General features: G+C 53.3%; 1 protein-coding gene across 16 annotated transcripts in view; it reads left to right on the forward strand.

Annotated features, from left to right (window-relative positions):
- The window catches only part of LOC112645994 (uncharacterized), a 197138-nt gene that overhangs the window by 777 nt on the left and 184213 nt on the right, over positions 1-12148 (forward strand). Inside the window, exon 3 of one of the 16 annotated variants that reach the window (XR_007408175.1) lies at positions 11238-11837. The exons of 13 other annotated variants lie outside the window; for them this stretch is intronic. The gene's annotated coding sequence lies outside the window, so the exon portion shown is untranslated. Of the gene's footprint in view, positions 1-267; positions 430-831; positions 3631-11237; positions 11838-12148 lie in introns of those variants that run through there. 2 more of the 16 variants (XR_007408179.1, XR_007408177.1) reach the window with 2 other exon arrangements.

Below are 12148 nucleotides of genomic sequence, written 5' to 3' on the forward strand. Positions count from 1 at the left end.
GAGGGGGGTGGGGGTGGGGGTCCGGTCTGTCACTGCCCCGCGCCACCTGCCACACCAGACCACACAGTCATTCTAGGAAATCCCATCACCCCGTTTTGAGGCTCTTCCAGCCTGTGTTCAGAATGACCAGTTCTTCCAGTTCAGGTCTCACCGAACATGGCTTTTGGTCCTGCTGTCCCCATCCTCCAGTGACCGCCCCCTCCATCCACCAAGTCACAGAGGTCAGAAATCGTCATTATTACAGTTATTATTACATCCTTATTACAGTTATTAAGCACGGCTGACGTACCTGAGCACCTCATGAGCCCCCGTCGTTGCTTTCTCAACATCAGGCTCTGATGGTTACGTCGTCACCCTCCTGGAACAGCCAAGGAGCCTCCAGCCCATCCCCCACACAGACGTTCTTTGCTGATTTTCATTTTTTTTTTAAATTTTATTTATTTATTCCTGAGAGACACACAGAGAGAGGCAGAGACACTCCCTGCAGAGGGAGAAGCAGGCTCCACGCAGGGAGCCCAACACAAGACTCGATCCCAGGACCCCGGGGTCACACCCTGGGCTGAAGGCAGACGCTCAACCACCAAGCCCCCAGGTGCCCCCTGATTTTCATCTTAACTCAGACATCGAATGACCTCACTAGGATTTCTGAGCCCTTCCATGGCTCCTCGGTTATGCTGAGATCCCTTCTTTTATTTCCCTCCGATGACCTCCTACTGCTGCTGTCCCCTCAGCTCCTGTCCCTGGAGTTGCAGGAGTTGAGCTCACGCTCTGTCGGGCCCCGTTTCCTTCCAGCACAAGCCGTACCCTTCTACAACCCTCTTGTCTCTCCAGCTGTTGGGGGTCACTCCTCTCGTCAGGCCCGTAGCGGATGTTCCCGTTCAGAAGTCCTTGCTGCTGCCCCGAGAGCTGGATGCTCCTCCCTATGGCCCCTCCACACTTGGTGTGTCTATGGCTACACCCAAATTCCACAAGTAGTTGTGCATTCCTGTGCTGTTGATGCGAGTTCCTGGGGGGCCACACTGCTGACCCCCGCTCATCCTCCTGATACTTAGCGCCGTGTGCGTCCATGCTCGGGCCGGGCCTTGCCGACGACCGTGCAGCCCAGGCCTTCGGGGCGTTCCGCTGGCCTTCAGGGGAGGCGCTGTAGCTGGGTGGTGGAGGCTCCGGCCCGGGTCCCTCCGAGGTCTGCCTAGGTGCACCACGTGGACGGATCCACGTGTCTCGAGCTCCTTGAGAGCTTGGAACTTGGGGGGATAAGCTGGGAAGAAGACAACTGTTTCTCCCGGTCCTGAGTGCTCAGGCTGGCCTCTTCACCTGCTCGCACACCTCATACCCTCGTCTCCCCGCTCGCCTCGCTTTCGCTCCTGCGTCTGTACCATCCCAGCCACCCCAAGGCCCAGCTCGCTGCGCACCGTCCACAAGCCTTCCCTGTGCCTTCCGGTCTGGATTTTCTATTTTGCCGTCTCAATAGGACTTTAGGATCTCTTCACTATTCAGCATTTTTAAAAAAGATAATTTGTACTGTTTGCTAATTATTTGACTCGGTTAATTTTTTATCTGGTCCGTTCAAACAAAAGCTGCTTCATTGCAGCTTCGTGTTTTAACAGAGGCATTCCTAGGTCTCTTCCGGAGGCCCCGCCATGCCATAACTCCGAGCAAGTTTTAAAAACTGCCTAAACCTTACGTATGAGGTAGGGAAAATAACAGTCAGTGCCTACCTTATAGAATCCAGAAGAAACATATACTTGAAACCCTTTGTGTGACAAATGTCTCCATATATGATGGTTATTATTAAGAACAGTTTTAATCAAAGCCTGTTGAGATCGATTTATCTTCTCTCCCAAAGCTTATATAAGGGATGATGTATACGTGGAGGTCTTTATCATCTTGCTGGATAATTGTGATGAACAGTTTGGCAAAGAGTACTCTGCCCAGCAATGGTTCCTGGAAGCCCTCTCCACCGCGAGCGCGGGATGGCCAGTGCGGGCGCTGGAGGCGTGGTCCGTTCAGGGACGTCTTGTGGCCCGAGTGAACTGCAGGAGCTCACAAATTGTCCCAAAACACACAAGTAAAATATGACTCATTAGATATTAGCTGGTAAACTCAGTGTAGTTTCGGTGCCATCATACTCAGACTATAAGGTCATTGAAATAAGTCAGAGGCCTCGCTCTTGAGGGATGGCTACTCGTTCCTCTGCCAAAAGGAAAAATAAAAACCGCAATTCTATCCCAGCACGGTAACCTAGGAAATATTGGTTTTAAAACCATTCTGTTCTGCTTTCTTAATTTCTCCTATCTCCTCCCAGAAAATCTGAATTAACATGGCAAAAACCCACTGCTGGCATTTAGGAAAAGCAGTTATAATTCTTCTATCTTTCACAGACTTTGCGCGTTGGGCCAGGAGCCCAACTCATTTGGACAAAGCTGTACTCTGAACTTACGTCTCTGGTTAACATTTCCACTCCTAGGCATTCATTTGGCTTATTTGTTCCAGAAAGCTTTCTGGTCCCTGATGAAATGTTTCGCTGCGCCGTACCCACAGATCCATAACCTAGTTCAGTGGCTGACTTTTCTACACTGTGACTTAAAGAGCCGGTGACCTATTAAAAGCCTGTTTTCGCCGTTCGATAGGAGGCGAGCCCTACACACAACTGCCTTGTAGGGTGCGTTTTAGTCTCAGGCCCTGAATTTCCCCTTGCGGGGCTCTTTTTCACCCGAAGGAGCCAAATCCGTAGGGTTTACCTGGCATCCCACTCTTAATCTGGTCGATCTCATCTTTATCACCGTGTTGATAGATCATTATGGATCGGCTCTTTACATCCGGAGATGTGTGACTGAGGTTTGGAGAGGTCTTAAGACCCTAAAGAATAAGATAACGGCAGGATGACCCGGGTGAATCAGGTTTGGTCATAGGGGCGGTTTTTATCAGGGATGATATTTGGGGCAATAGGCTCTGATCCTTATTTCCCCAATCGAATTAATTGGTCTTATGGGGCTCTATAGTCAGTCTAGGCTTCTGCTGGCGTGTTTCCCAGGAGAAATGACCAGGCGTCACCTAGCTGCTTATCGGGTTGCAATCATGATTAAAACTTCGGCAGCACAGAAAGGATAGGCCTGCCTACAGGAAGGGGGTTGAAGCTGGTGCCACTGCTGCAGGGGGCTTGGGACACGGCGAGCCCACATCGGTGACTGTTTTTCTGCTGGTGAGATGGCTGCTCTGTCATGTGTGTGTGGAAATGAATATTAACTCCGCGTCCTGGCTGTCAAAACTGATGCACTCGCTCTGGTGAGCTGCGCCGCCCTTCCCCTGGAGCCTCAGCTTTCCTGATAAGATTCTGGGTATGGCCTTGGGGCCCCCGGGGGGCTCAGCAGCCGAGCGTCTGCCTCTGGTTCAGGCCGGGACCCCGGGGTCCTGGGATCGAGTCCCACGTCGGGCCCCCTGCATGGAGCCTGCTTCTCCCTCTGCCTGTGTCTCTGCCTCTCTCTCTGCGTCGCTCATGAATAAATAAATAAAAAATCTTAAAAAAAAAAAACTTGTGGGTATGGCATACCTGACTTCCAAGGTTCCCTGCTCCTTCATGATCCTTCCTATCAGGACAACTTTGCTCTAGATCTCCAGAGATGTTTCAGAGGCCAGGGGGAGCTTGCGTCGGTGGGCCACGGGGATGGGCCGCATGGGGGGGCCGAGCCCGGTGGGGTGGCTCTGTTGACTCCAGAGGTTACGCGTTAGCTTTCGCGAGGCGCCGTTGGGGAGCCCGGCCAGACCTCCCCTCCTATACTGTGAAGGGGGGTGTTTTGTCTACGAGACTGTGAGCCACTTGAGGGAGGCAACTGGTTATTTCTTCGGAGGAGTCCAGTGGCATCGTTCAGGAGAACTTTGGGTGAGAACGGGAACGTCCCATGAGCAGCCATTGGCCTCCCGTGGGTACCGAGCGCCTTGGAACGCGGCTAATGTGACTGGAAGTTGGATTCTGAATTCATTGAACGTTACCCAGCCGCGTGTGGCTGTCGGCTACCAGGTTAGGGCGCGCGGTCCGGGCTCCTGCTGCCTGGCCTCGAGGGAGGACCCCCTCGCTGTCTGTTGAGTTGAATTGAACCTGACCGTTCCTCGAGGAGCTCGCCCAAAGGCACATCTGCCACGTGTTTTTCCAATGTCTCACATAATTTATTTTCAGTAATCCCGGACTTTCTATTCCTAAGACACCTCAAACAAAAACCTATTCTCCACCTGGACCTAAACAGCTGCTATTGCTGGAGCAGTGCTTCAGGGGTCTACGACTTAAGGGAAAAGAAAAAAATCCCTACAATGACACCTAACTGTTCTGCTGTTCTCATAAATATACTTTATAGATCCTCTCTGCTTCCATGGTGCCTTCTAGATCATTTCCCAGTGAAAGTGGAAAACTGGATATCTCACGAATGTTTCCACTTTCTCCCCGCTGATGGGAAGGAAAGAGCGCAGCCCTTGCCAGTGGGAGATACCTGGCTGTGAATCCTGGTCTGCGACCTTGGAAAAGTCATTTAAGTCTTCAACTTTTCTCATGTATTAAGTGAGAATAATAATTCTTTTAGCCTTAAATACCTTTGAGTTGAAGTACAAGAATCCTGGAACGAAAGTGCCCGCAAGTCTTCCTCAGCCGTATGTTTATGGCTGTTGTTATTTTTATCTCGGTGAAGGCGAGAGCATTTGTGTGGGCCCTCGTGGCCTGTTTCTCCACGCCTGCAATCCATCTTTCACCCACCGCCTGTGATCTCTGGAGCCATAACCACCGACAGCATTCCGGGCCTTTACGTATGATATTGTAGGCCTCAGGAGCACGAACTAGCCCCGAAGTGCCGCTCGGCGCCGTATGACCTTCGCGTAGACCGGCCACACGAAGCCTCCTTTCCTGCGACAGCAGGACATTTGGGGTGTTCCCACTCCATCTGTATTGGCTTGATGACCTCTGTGCCCCCGAGATAGGGGGAAACCCCGGTTCCGCTCCTCCCTATAGGACAGAGTCACTGCAGGCCCTGGGAAGTTCATGTCTCTGCGTCTGGCTTTCTCAGAAGGGATATTAAGTTTGTGATCGCCATTCGGATCCCTGTCGGGTGATTATGTCTGGGTTTCTCGATACGCTTTTAAACTTCCTGGAGATAGGGGCACACCTCATTCTTCATCCCTTCTGGAAACGGCTCTTCAGCTGCATTGTTCAGAAGCGCGGCAGGCCCACGAGAGCTCGCCGGCTCCGTCACATGCCTGCCGACTCGCAGAGTCCTGCGGCTGACCCGACCTTTCCCTTGGACTTGTTATCGTCTGGGTGACGGGGAACATATTAGGCCTCAGTTGCTGCATAACAAATCACCTTAAAGTTTAGCAGCTTAAAACAACAGTAGAGGCGCCTGGGCGACTCAGGCAGTTGAGGGTCTGCCTTTGGCTCAGGTCGTGATCTCGGGGTCCTGGGATCGAGCCCCCCGTCGGGCTCCCTGCTTCTCTCTCTCTCCCTCAGCCTCTCCCCTCCCCACTCATGCTCTTTCTCTCAAATGAATAAATAAAATGTTTTTAAAAAGCAGCTAACATGTAATAGCTTGTGAGTTCCAGGTCAGGGATCCAGGTGCAGCTGTGGTTGGTCCTCTGGCCCCGGGTCCTCCAAAGGCTGCATTTGAGATGCCTCTGGGGCTGCATCTAGGGCCACCAATTATTCCGGGTTGCTCAGAATGGAGCGGTTTTCTGGGATGTGGGGCTTTCGGTGCTAACCCTGGGGAAATCCTGGGGAAACTGGGATGAATTGGTTACTTTGACTGGGTTTCAGCAGAAGCCTAGGATGAGGGACAATGTCCCAAACTTCTCCATGTCACGTGGTAGGACCTCGTGCTTTCGAACTGTTGGGCATAGGGCCTCCGTTCTTCCCTGGGCCTGGGCCGGAGCCTCCTCCAGTCCCTCCACCCAGACCTCTCCATTTGGCCGCTTACGGCACCGTAGCTTCTCGCGTCGGAGCCACAGAGGCGAGAGAAGAGGGAGCGATTGAGGGCCAGAACCTCGTTCAGACCTCACCTGGGAAGTCCCAGGCCAACAGTTTTGCTGTATTCAATGTGCTCGAAGTAAGCCACGCGGCCCAAACCCTCCCCGGGGGGCGTGGATCCCACGAGGGCGTGGGCACCAGGAGGGACGGGTCCCTGGGAGCCACCTTAGAAAACGTCTACCACAAGGAGAGGGAAAAAACACCCAAGTTAGCCTAATTCGGCTGATGTGGGTAACGTACCTTCTGGACTATCACTCAGAACTTCAGACTTCCTTCTCTGCCTTCTGAGGTGGATCCTCCGTACGTGGCGAGAGGAAGGCTCCTGCCTCGTGGCGGTGGAGGAGAGGCACCCCAGGCCCACGTCCCCCACGTCTGCGGGGAGGCCCGCTGGCCCGGGGACGCTTGCCTGCTGCTCCGTAGCTGGGGCGGCGAGTCTGGAGCTGGTGCTCCATCGCCTCTCGGTTCGGGTGGGCTGACTTGGTGTCGCTTTCGCTCCTGGGGCCTGTCCCCCGCCCCCGACCCTCTAGCCCAGCAGGCCCCCGTGTGCCCCACAGGGACGCCCTGGCCAGCTGTCTACGCAGTCCCATCGGGTGTAGGCCGCCTCCTTTCTCAGAGCCTGTAGGAATTTCTGCGTACTTCTGGCCTCCCCTGATGGCTGAGGGAGCCTGGGGGCTGGGTGGGGTCTCCTCTGGCCTCCCTCCTCCCCCGGGCGGCAGCACCCCGGAGCAGCTTGCTCTGAGTACCAGGTGGTGAACTCCGTCCCAGGGTGGAGGCAGGGCCCGGCGGGAGGAAGGCCATGCTGCTCATTCACGCCGAGGCCGCCTCCCGGGCCGCGTCCTGGGTTCTGTGCCCGGGCACGCAGCGGGACCCCTGGTCAGCCAGCGCTGGCCCCGACTGGGTTACACGAGCCTAAGACAGCCCGGGGGGCCTTTCTCCTCTCCCCACAGCTCGGCTTTCCTGATGTTATATTGCTGTGGATTTGTAAAAGTCAGATTTATGACTCAAAAATGATCAATGGCCTCGTATTCGTTGCAGCAGTGTGCCTTTTGGCTAAGCTGGGAGCCCGAGGCTGTGAAGGAGCATAATTTAAGGGGAAAATGAAAATATATCTATTAAAAATGCCAAAAATACTATCCTCATTACATGCATCGGTTTTCACAGCTGCAGATGACTTCCTGTGGTGACCGGCGGCCCGGGCTCGGGGTGTAAGAACTACTCGCCCTAGTTGGGACCCAGATAGTCCTACGAGCAAGGGAAGGGTTGTTGCAAAGATGCTCTTCTAGCGGCCCTCCAAATCCAGGGTGCTCCTGCCCAAACCCTGAGCTCGTCCAGAGTGGGCAGTGAGGGACCCCACAGACGCGGAGCTGGAGGGGGGCAGGCGCACCTGGTGGAGGACAGGACGCAGGGTGCGGGCCGTGCGGCCCGGGAGCCCAGGGGATAAGCGGTGCCCTGCCCAGCCCTCGGAGCAGCTGCCTCGGGGAGGGAAGCTGGCCGTGGACACGCAGGGCAACAAGGGAAGCTTTGCTTGCAGGATCCAAACTGGAAGTAGCTCCCTTCTCACCAAAGCCCGGGCTGTCGGACACGTCCCATTGCCTCCCGGGGGCACAGGCCATGGGGACAGGGTGCCACGTGTGGCAGCGGGAGCCACAGATGGCAGCTGGCGGGTCCTACTGGAGCAAGCAGACCCCTGACAAAGGGGAGGGTGAGGAGTTTGGGTGGACGCTGAGCTTCGGGGTGCTCACCTGACCGGCATGGGGCCTCGACTCGGGTGGGGGCGGGGGGCCCTGCAGCCCAGACGGTGAGCGGTGAGTGCGGAGGCAGGACTCGGCCTTGGGCCAGGGAGGCCCCAGGGCTGGAGGACGGCGGTGGGCCCTCGGCAGAGGGACTCCCCGCAGGCACATGTGACCAGCGGTTTGTAAGGACCCCTTAGTGCTCGGGGGCTGTAAAGGGGCGCCAGCCGCACGTGGGGGGCATTCGCAGGTTCACGCCTCTCTGAGTCCATCCACGCTACTGGCGTGTGAATGGTATGTGGTTTGCTTTTCCACGTGCGATGTGAATCCTTCTCAAGGAATTTTCCCCCTTACGACGTGTGCAGAGACCCCGCCCTATAGCGTGACGTATGTCTGCTTCACTAGGAGGGACCTAGACAGTAGAACTCAGGTGCCCAGAGTGGACAAAGCAGGGTGCCAGGCGCCTTTAGAGAAAGCGGCTAACTGAAGCTGGTTCCCGCCCAGATGTGCCATGACTTATGCAAGCAAAGGACAAAGGACAGGCGAGGGCTGAGAGAGGCTGCGTGGGACACAAAGTCACAGATGCGAGGGACGGCAGGAGTGTGCCTGCCAGGTCAGGAGAGTCTGCAGGGCTGCGGACAAATCTGAGAAGAAGGCGCTGGTGTAAGTTGCAGAACAGCTGCAGAAGGAGCTGTTCTCAGGTGTACTAGGTCCCAGGTGTGCATCACCGTCCCCATCTCGGTAGTAGAGAAACTGAAGCTGAGCAAACCTGAGTGACTCGTTCACAGCATCAGAAAAAAGAAGGGTCGGAGCCAAGATTTAAAGCCGTGTTTCTCTGCCTGCGAAAGTCGTTCGTGTTGTCACTGAGCTGCGTCGGTTCCCCCACGCTCCCACTGTCCGCGCTACCCCAGGAGCAGTTGAGGAAGCGGAAACGTAGGGGGCAGGTCCTTAAGGCCTGTGCCACATGCTAGACACTGATGCTTTGGAGACGATGGCCAGATCCCCTAGACCCCGGTAGCAGAGTCCGGGAAAGCAGTTCACGTGGAGGCTGAAGTGATCTCTCGTTACGGGAGGAAGGACGCTTTGTCTAAGCCAAGCTCCCACGCGGGCGAGTTTACTAACGGTCGTTCTTGTAACTGAGCCGCTGGGCACCACGTGCGTCAAGGGTGGGCACTGGCTCACCGATGGCGGTGCTGTCTTGGCTACGTTGCTTTACTTGCCCAACTTCCATTTTCCATCCCCAAGATGAAGAATACAAAAGCATCTGTTTTGTAGGATTATTGTGAGAATTTACCACAAATACATACTGTGGCAGATTGTATTTCCAAAGATGGTCACACCCGTATACATATCCCAATCCCACATGCATTTCTTAAATTGCGACTGACATCCTCCCACCAAAAGCCGAGGTCTATCTTCTGTCTGAATATGGGCAGACTTGCCTCCCCTGATCCCCTGGATGGGCCAGAAGCGGTGCTAGGGGGCTTCCGGGGCGAGGTCATAGGAAGGAGACGGGTTCCATCTGTTCCTTCCTCGGGACGCCGGCCCCCCGGGCTCAGCTACCACGCTGTGAGGAAGCACAAACTAACTCCACATGGAGTGGTCAGCGCGGACAGCCGTCGAGGCCCCTGCTCACAGCCACCACCAAACACCAGACACGCGCGAAGAAGCTTTCAGATCATTCCGGCACCTAGCCCTTGAGGCATCTGAGACCTCAGACATCCCAGAGCAGAGGCCAGCTGTCCCCACTGAGCTGCATCCAAATTTCTGACCCATAGTATTAGTGAGCGTGATTCATCGCCGGGTTACGCTGCTGAATTGGGGGGTAATTTGTTATGCATCCATAGCAACTGGCCAATATTTTGACGCCACATAAATAATACAAAAGAAAGATAAGATAGCCAGGAAATGTGTGTAACTCCGTTCATGTATTTCACGGGCGCTGCTACACCAAGCCGACTCCATCAAGGGCCGATTCTAGAGCTTAACAACTCAGTAACCAGACCGTCGGAGAGGTATGGCCAACTGGTCGGGGCACAGTGATGCTTCAAACGTGGCCCCTGCTCCCTCTCAGCCTTTGACACAGGAAGCAAACGTCTGTTTACTGGCCTCTAACGCGTAGTTGGACAGAGCGCTTCCCGATTCACGTTGAACACGATTCTTCTCAGAAATAAGGGAGCTTCTAATAGGCAGCCCAGGGGTAGCCAAGCTTAGCTCTTGTGGTTCAGAAATTCAAAAGAAGACTTTATGGATGGACCTAATGTGGGGCTCTCGCAAGTGAGGTTGGTTAATGCATTTGTGTGGGTGTAGGGTAGAGGCACTGGGGGGCCACGGATGTACTGACCGTGTGTTTGCTGCTGCTTGCAGCTGTTGAGATGTGTGGGCTGTGTGTACACCGAAGCGAACTATGGATGACCATGGGCATGAAACACGGCAGTGACCAGTCCTGGCATCTGTAAACGTGTTAGGAAACAGGGCTCAGGGATAGAACCTGAGAGGGCCTGGTAAACTGGCACATGCCCAGGTGCTCTGCAAACACACGGCGGCTCTACCACCCTCGGAGGAGAAATGAGTACAATGAGAAGGCTGGGAAGACGCAGAGAGGCATTGCACGACTGCTTAGGACTCCGGGGCTAAGATTTTTACCCCACTTACGAGGTGAGCCGGCCAGTTACACAGGGGCTAGAGAGCAGCTGACTCCTGAGTCAGAGGCATTCGGCCGTACGTTTCTCGAAGGAAGAGCATTAGCCAGAGAATCAGCGTTTTTCACAGCAGTCCCCAACCCCCAATTCTCACAGGGCATCGTGAAGAGCCCAGCTGATCCCCGCAGACACAGTGAGTTTGTTACAGAAAAACCCTGAACTGAACCTAGGGGACCTGAATTTTGTGTATGTGTAGCCAGCACACCTGACCTTTGCCCCGGAGAGACCTTTTCTTTATTATACTGGACGGTGGGCATGCCTGCCCTTCACTTCACAGAGAAACACTACCTCTGTCGTCTGAGACTGTAAGCAGATCTGCCCTTTGCCCTGGAGGGAGATACAGGATCTGTATTTCAAGGCTGTTTGCTATATGAATATCCTTGAAAAGACGGTTCAGAACAAAGGGCAGTCAGTATCTCTGCTTCCAGAATGTGCAGAAATAGTGAGTGAGCATGGAAACCTCTTCCCCCAGCAGTGACTCTCAGTCTTCGGAGGGTCGGAAGAAATTTCAAAGCAACTGTTATGGTCTGACCAGGGATTAAAGGTCAATGACATCTGTATGCATCGGGGATATCTTAAATGAATGTGCACCATAATTTGGATTTGCATGTTTTTTCCCTCCAGACTATAACTTGGGGTGGTCCCCGTCACTGGGTTAGCAGAGACCACCTAAACAAAATCAGTTTCCCTTCAGTTCAAGTCTGTCTGTCTTTTTCCATATTGCTTTGGGGACTTGGTGGCTATTGAGACTCTGAGCAGCAGAGGTCACAATAGCCCTGAAATAATGGGTATCTATTCTTTCAGTTTAGGCAGGAAGAAATTGACCCCATGCCTGGTATGAGGGGAAAGAGCTCCAAGTGACAGGTCGGTAGTGGCAGATGCCCGAAGACAGTAAGAAAGGCTGAGTTCCTGAGATGTGCTTATAAGAATAAAGAGGCCTCCTTGGGCCCCAGCTGCTTTGGGTTAGAGAAGGTGTTGTTCACTCACTGCTTTCAGATCCATTCTCTACTTGTTTGCTGCTCTGCTCTGTTAGTTGGCTGTACCCCTTGTGAAAAAGAAACTAGACAAATTGCTCACTGGCCCGGGGAAATGGTGAGAAAAATTGTCTTTTGCCTGAGCTCTTGCTGGGAAAACAAACAAAAAACAAAAACCTCCTTGACAAATTAACATCTGACTATATACCCACAGGTGTTGAGTCTAAGTTACACCATCTGTGTGGTCTAGAAATCATGATACTGAGAAATTTCATTAAACTGATCTCTGGCTAGTGAGCTACCAGGGACCCTTGGAGAAGCAAATGCAAAGCCTCTGTGAAGGATTACATTCACAGCCAGGTTGCAAAGGATTCCAAAAGATTTTGATGGAAGATGAGCTCACACTACAAAATTCTAAGGAGAGAAAAAGGTAAGAGGTCACCTTTATAAACAATAACTTGATCTTAGAAGGATGTGATAGACAACCAAATAATTTTGCTTCAAATAATTAGATTAAAAAAAAAAGCAAACCTAGAAGGAAGGCCTAAGACAAAATGAAAAACATACAGGAAGACTTGAAAAACAACCAAGTAGTTGAATTCTGCTGCCCACCAAGATGGAGTAGCCTCCTTCCCTTACTGATTACAGCTAATACTCTGCACAAACCACAAAAGGCATTTACCTGAGTACCCTAAAAATTTAGCAGGGGCTGGCAGATGAGGGAAGGGAGTCAAAATTTGA

This window comes from Canis lupus, chromosome 34 (genome assembly GCF_003254725.2).
Source record: "Canis lupus dingo isolate Sandy chromosome 34, ASM325472v2, whole genome shotgun sequence".
Taxonomy (NCBI): domain Eukaryota; kingdom Metazoa; phylum Chordata; class Mammalia; order Carnivora; family Canidae; genus Canis; species Canis lupus.